This window comes from Silene latifolia, chromosome X (assembly GCF_048544455.1).
Source record: "Silene latifolia isolate original U9 population chromosome X, ASM4854445v1, whole genome shotgun sequence".
NCBI classification, from domain to species: domain Eukaryota; kingdom Viridiplantae; phylum Streptophyta; class Magnoliopsida; order Caryophyllales; family Caryophyllaceae; genus Silene; species Silene latifolia.
Window position 1 is genome coordinate 336,026,413 of NC_133537.1, and position 7,595 is coordinate 336,034,007.

Sequence of the window (7,595 nt, forward strand, 5' to 3'; positions counted from 1 at the left end):
AGTCTTCAGAGGGATGCTCTCGTAATAAATTTGTTGTAAGACTTCTACCTCGGTCTCAATCATTTGTATAAAACTGAAAATTGAAAATTAGATAAAAGGTAAACAAATGACGAAAACAAGAAGAATTTTATAATTAGATAAAACTAAAAGGCCATCCAATGCAATAATAAAAATTTACATTCTTAATATCAGTTATTTATTCAATTTTAATTAAAATATCGTACGGGATTAAGGGAGTATTAGAGATTATAAATACCACAGTAACATATAGTTATAGTGCAACATAACACATCTTTCTAATTTAATCAATCCATCTTAATTATACCTTGTTTTTATATATTATGGATCTCACATTGTTAGGTTCAAGCTTATTAGTCCAAGAAGACATTAATAAATTTGTTCAAAACCAAGGCTATGGAGTTAAAGGTCTAGTTGATATAATGAAAATTAAAATCCTACCAAAACAATACATCCACCCTAAAGAAGATAGATTCAACATTAATAATACTAACAATAATTGTATCCCAATTATCGACATGTCGAATCCAAACAAAGAACTACTAGAAAAATCGATATGTGAGGCCGCAGAGAAATGGGGATTCTTTCAAACAATTAACCATGGAGTGCCTCTTGAAGTGTTAGAGGAAGTAAAGGCGGCCACGTACCGTTTCTTTGAGGAACCGGTGGAGGAGAAGGGTAAGTACATGAAGGGTAAATCGACTTCGAATAATGTAAGGTATGGTACAAGCTTTGTACCTGAATGTTAGTTAGTATTATGTTTGAACTAGTCATAGTGTGTTTCATTATTTCTGTTGACAGAGTCCTAGTCTATAGGGAAGTTCTATTCTTTAGGGAGTCAGTTTTCTAATTCCTAGTCTTTCTGTTTGTTGCTTATTAGTCGTGAGATCAGTTAGGTGTAAGGCTATTTATAGCCCTCTAGTTTGATGAATAAAGTATTCCTCTCCACAAACATATTTCTCTGAATCAAGTATTGATATCTTACACTGAAATGGAGAAGGCTTTGGAATGGAAGGATTATTTAAGTCTCTTCTTTGTTTCTCAGGAAGAGGCTAATTTACTTTGGCCAACTGCATGCAGGTAACTAACTAAACTAAACACATGCAATAATAATACTCCGTACAATTTTTTTACGTAGGTGTAAAGTTGAATGAGACATAAGTAGTAAGTACGTAGAAAACGGTTAATAATTAGATCATCCATATTAAATTTGGTCCACTAGTCATCATATAATTGGTTATCTTCTCCTTCTTTGATCATTATGTTAAAAGTAAAAGATAAATAAATGACTGATAAATGAGTAGTTAGACAAATTATCTTACATGACATTTTACGTATTTGATTCGTCAAAACATACCTATCATTTCTTGTAATCTTACTCCACCGGTATTTTGATGTGCAAGTTTCGAAAGAGAAGTTACTTTCTGATTTTTCCCCATTTAAAAATGAGTAAATTATCAATTACACCCACGTCAAATGCACATTTTTACATTTACTCCCACGTCAAATTTTTTTATTAAATTACACCCAAGTTAATAGCTCAGTTTACAAATTGCACCCAATATCGGAATCCGGCCACTTTTCCGTCAAAATTCAAATTTTCTGGGTAGAAAATTGATTTTAGGACATTTTTGCCCTTCCTTTCTTCTTCTTTTATGAAGCATACTTCTCATCATCTTGTTTTTTTCTCCTCATTCATTCTTTTCATTCTTCTATATCTTTCTCATTCTCTTCATTCTCATTCATTCTCATTCGATTAATGCTAAGCAATTATAATTTTCAATTCGGTTCTTCCTAAGCGCATAGTGTTGTTGATGTTGTATTGTTTGACAGCAGTTTAGGCGATTTGTTGACGAAAATCCAGAAGACAAATCATAAACATTACAAATCTTGGTTAACACCATTAATCTTCCCTTTCCTCACCAAAACACCAAACCCAGATTGAATTAAACCATCTGGACATCTCAAAAATAACATTGGTTTAACAATTAGACCAAACTTGTGAAATTTGTGTTAATCCATAAACGGAGGTATTAATTTGGGTGTAATTTAAAAAAAAAAATTGACGTGGGAGTAAATGTAAAAATTTGCATTTGACGTGGGTGTAATTGATAATTTACTCTTTAAAAATCATGACAAGTAATATTTTTTCTAAATTTTATTGGGGTGTGCTAAATAACTTTAAAGGTCGTTTTACACAATTTATTGATAATTAATAATAACTACGTTAGCTTTCGATTTAAACGCGTCATGATATTTGTATTAATAAATCCGTATGTTATAATGTTTGTGTAAGAAGGACTTATATACGAATAACTTGAAATTTTCTTGCAGGAATGAGACCTTGAAAATTTTGAAAAGTACAGAAATGATAACATTGCGACTCATGGAAATACTTATGAGGGGACTCGATATTAATGAAATTGATAAGAGAAAAGCATCGTTACTAATGGGGTCTAAGAGAATTAATCTTAACTTTTACCCGAAATGTCCTAACCTAGACCTAACATTTGGAGTAGGTCGTCACTCAGATGTATCTACACTTACCATCCTTCTACAAGACGATGTAGGGGGTCTATATGTTCGAGGTTTAGATGGTAAGAGTTGGACTGACATCCCTCCGGTAAAAGGAGCACTAGTAATAAATGTAGGAGATGCCCTACAAATCCTAAGTAATGGCAAGTACCAAAGTGTAGAACATTGGGTGGTCGCGAATGGAAGTAAGGAAAGAGTTTCGGTCCCAATATTCGTAAGTCCGATGCCAAAGGCTATTATCGGTCCTTTTGAAGAGTTGCTTGAAAGAGGAGAAACGGCATTGTATAAACAAGTTCTTTACTCGGATTATGTTAAGAACTTCTACAAGAATGTTCATGATGGTAAAGCCACAATTGATTTCGCCAAGGCTTAGCTTGTTTCAATGTTTTGTTTATCAACATTATTACATCACTCATGTCTGTGTATTTATCAAATTAATTAGTGTATCAAAGTGTGGTAAATGTATATATATATAAAAAGAAAGAGTGAGCATCCGGTGAGTCCAGCTTCTTAGATGAGTCTGTTCCTTGAATAAGGACCATTTGATCAACAAGATCCAACAGCCCTCATTGAGCCACGTCACCCCCAAATAATCCGCCAAATTATAAAAATTAAACACTGGCAACGCAAGTCTCATTATTGTCTTGATTTTTACGCCAAACATTGCTAGGGCTTCTTCTAAGGATTCGTCGCTCAACCATGGGACGGACCCGTCTTTTGCCATCAATCATGGGCAAGGTTTCACGGTCATGGATAATGCTATCTATGATGATGTATCCGATGATGATGTGGAGGATCCTGCCCTCGACAAAGATCCATTATGCCCTACCATTTTGTTAACGAAAAAAGAGAAAATTATGATAAGAAATAATTGGCGAAATTCATTAATTAATCATTAAGATGTTCGATAATAACATTGGACATTTCTCGCTTGTTTTTGTCAATTGAAGAAGAAATGGTCGGTAAAGGGTGATCTTATTACGTTAAATACGCTAACTAATAAGAATGACTATGACTATGTGTTTGCCGATGGTCCATGGATAATTGGTGATCATTATTTAACCATTTGGAAATGGATCCCTAATTTCATTGGAACTGATGAACCCATCAGGTTTCTTACTACATGGATTCGCATTCCTTGATTGTCCGTGGAGTACTTTCATGAAGATATTCTTAGGAAAATTGGAAGCAAAGCGGGTAAGGTTATCAGAATTGACAAACCTACGGCTTTAGCAGAGAGGGGCCAATTTATACGTATGAGTGTTGAAGTCGATCTTACTAAACCATTATTGTCCAAATTTAGGCTTAATGGTAAGGTTTGGATCATCCAATATGATGGTTTACGATTAATATATTACAAGTGTGGCAAATTAGGAGAAAACGGATTCAATGCTCAATAAGGAAAATCTTGGTGGAAATATGGAAGGGGCGATTTTGGTGCATAATGAACAAAATATGGAAGATGAGGCAGGAATTTTTTCTCTAAGACAACTGATTCTATCAATATTTTAGGGAATCCTAATATAAGTTATTCTCCTAAATTGGAGGGAGTATTAAGGAAAACTAATTCCATGAGTAATGCTATACATATTGTAACACTCTCACATATCAAGGTGTCTTATCAAGGACCACCCTAGCATGAGGGGATGTTATCATCTTGGTTTTCCGAGACTAGTATATCAAAAGTAAGCATTTCAAAACATTTATTAAGGTATATAAAGTTAACGATTATATTGTCTCAAAACCAACTCAAAAGAAATGTTTACTAATCTCAAAACAACTGAAATCTTTATTGATATAGGCATTATTGAAATTTTATATGCGTTAAAACCTAATTTAGCACAAAAATAATATAAGATCACTTATTAACTTAAAAATTCATAAAAATATAAATTTAGCTCTAATAATACAAGGACGACATTAAAAATTTAATATTTATGTGGTCAATTTAACTATAAATATGGACTTAACATTAAAAACAACAATACCAATAATAATACCAACAAAAATACCATCCATCTATACAGTACTAGGTTTAAACCCGTGAAATTCACGGGTCTGCTTTTAAAATTTTATTACCATAGGTAATCATGATTCAGATATACTGTTTATTTTATTTCGGGTTAATGATTATGCATTAACTATGCCGAACGATAAGAAAGAGGAACACGACTCTCTCTCTTTTCAATTCGCTTGAGTTATCAGTTATCACACATTGTGCTCCCGTATAAAGTCCACTAGCATAATTTCAACTTAATAAAAAATTATTAAGTCACACTCAACCTAAAAATATTCAACTCAATATTAAGATTCTAGTTTGTGTTTTAATGGATATCAAATTGCACATCCAATTCTTATACTTGCATAAATTTAATTTTAGGGATAATTCACGTGGTGCCCCTGAGATTTGGCTTAATTCACGTGGTACCCCTGGTTTAGGAATGTGCACATGGTACCCCTGAACTTTCATTTTAGTGCACCATCTACCCTTATTTTTTATTCCGTTATAACGGCATTAACTCTCCTCAACCTAACACCTTTTACCCCTCAACCTAACCTCATTTCCCCCAATTTCACTCATAAACAAATAAAAAAAAGTACACCTCTCTCACTTCCTCATAACCATAAACGATTATCCTCCACACCTCAACAATCGATCACATCAACATGAGGAATAACAGTAGATGAAGATACATGAAAAACAGGATCAAACAAATTCTCCCCTAATTGACATACTGCTGAAGCATTCTGAATAGGTGTAGGACGCAAAGAAGATTTAATGGCGAAATTATGTAAAGTTTGGGCAATAAGAGCATTAACAGTTGGTGAACTTTGAGGAATAGATTTCACCTGGGTTTCAGAATTCTCTACGATTTCTCCATGATTATCCAAGATTTCGGTATCTGCTGCTTGATCATCTCCCGAGCAATCAAGCGATTGCGTTTCTTCCCTTGCTCTTCCTCTTCCTCGAGCCATAGCGCAACAATGGCGGATCAAGAAATCACGCAAAGTTGAGAGAAAAATCGCCCTTTTTTTTTGTAGAGTTTTACACAAATATTATTTTTAAAGAAAAATCCCAATTATTTGTTATTATAATTTGTTAATTTGTTACTTCTTTTACTCCTACAATTTAGGATTATAGCTTGACTAACAATCTTGTATTCTAGTATATATATCAAATCTTCATCATCATCTTCATTTTGATTACCCTGGAATACAACACCAAAGATGATGATGATGGAGATTTGATCAAAATGAACAAGTTTTCATGAAAAACAAGAAGCTGATTTTGGGTTTTCTCGTGTTGATGTGATTGATTATTGAGGTGTGGAGGATAATCGTTTATATTTATGAGTAAGTCAGGGAAGTGTAATTTTTTTTTATTTTTTTATGAGTGAAATTGGGGGAAAATATGTTAGGTTGAGGGGGGGGGGGGTGGGGAAAAGGTGTTAGGTTGAGGAGAGTTAACACCGTTATAACGGAATAAAAATTAAGGGCAGGTAGTGCACTAAAACGAAAGTTCAGGGGTACCATGTGCACATTCCTAAACCCAGGGGTACCACGTGAATTAAGCCAAACCTCAGGGGCACCACGTGAATTATCCCTTAATTTTATGCCTAGACAATTGACTTGAAATGACTCTACGACAAATACTCTTCTATACCCTTTACGCATTTGACCCATGTTAAGATTTAAGACGGATACTCCGTCTTAAGCAGGACTTACCATTCATGCCTATAACACAATTTTGTTAGAAGACTTAATAAAAAGGTCCAAAGTTGTTAAAAACATAAATTTAATTTTATTTACTAAAGAATGTAAATACATACCCCGAAAATATAAAAGACACAAAAAATGGAGAAAGTACTCCATTCACATATAATGAGATAATAAATCAAACCTTTAAAAGTACACTCCATGCGGCCAAAAGAGCAAAAAAGTATTATTTTTTTTCTAATCCAATAAGAAAATTAGGAAAAATAAACCAAATAAAATAAAATGAAGAGGCAACAAACATATATATAAACCGACCTGAAAATAACAAAACAGAAATCAAATTGAGCTCTTTTTGCCCACCAGTGTCATTCTTAATTGACAAATTAACCCCACACATTCATGGATGTAGGCATAGTATGTAGCTGTATCAAATGGAGTAATGATTGCCGGAAAGTATTACCAAAAGCAAGCTCAGAGCATCAACAGTGTTGCGTGTTCTATGCTTCAGTTTTTCCTTATTGACAGTACCTTGATTTTCAACAATTTGTTTTGATAAATTTCTAAAGGGTTGTAAATCGTAAATTATGTAAGGTTTGTGTTAATTTTTTGTCGCTTTTGTTGTGACTGACGGAAGGTGATTGGGATTGTCCATGATAATGCGTATTTATATTGATTTCATGTGACATTTTCGAGAAAAATCTAATTTAGACATACTACAGGGCACAAATTTTGCTCTCTTTATCATATTTTGGGTTAATTATTTTGTTATGTAAAAGATAATTTCTAACGATAACTAAATATGAATCTCCATGATTTTAGCATAATATCAATCAAAATTTATTATATTCCTTTTCTGTAAAAGATAAATATGGAATATTCTATTCCATATTTCATTCCTTACCCGTTGAATTAGCAATTAGCTATCAAGCAACTTTTTATTTTATTATTTTTTTTAGAATTTACTAATAGTGCTCATCAACTGCCACATAGGACTATGTAGGATATGAAAATTCGCAAAATCTATGTATACTAATTAATAAAACAATAACAACTGCCATAGTATTTTCTTGATTAATTTTTTTTATTATTATGAACTTTATGTTTTGTTGCCGATCTTCGATTGTCATGTTATTATTGATAGAATAGAGAGAATTATGGGAAAGATTGAATTATATTAAGAATTGCATAATTTACATGAGTGGTAAACAATACAAGTTATACCAATTACAAGAGAGAGTTAATCTACCCTAAGTTAACCGTAATACGTGACATAATTGTACAAGAATAAGATCAACCATAGAATAATATACAATATATATGCCAAC

General features: G+C 32.9%; 1 long non-coding RNA gene and 1 pseudogene across 1 annotated transcript; one reads left to right on the forward strand and one right to left on the reverse strand.

Moving 5' to 3' along the window:
• Positions 1-332: 332 nt before the first annotated feature.
• On the forward strand, positions 333-2,961 carry LOC141622473 (feruloyl CoA ortho-hydroxylase F6H1-2-like; annotated as a pseudogene).
• Positions 2,890-6,906, reverse strand: LOC141622475 (uncharacterized). The gene is made up of 2 exons (XR_012532977.1): positions 6,586-6,906; positions 2,890-3,378 (listed from the first exon to the last, which is right to left on the reverse strand). It is a non-coding gene; the product is annotated as an uncharacterized LOC141622475 (long non-coding RNA).
• Between the last annotated feature and the right edge of the window lie 689 nt (positions 6,907-7,595).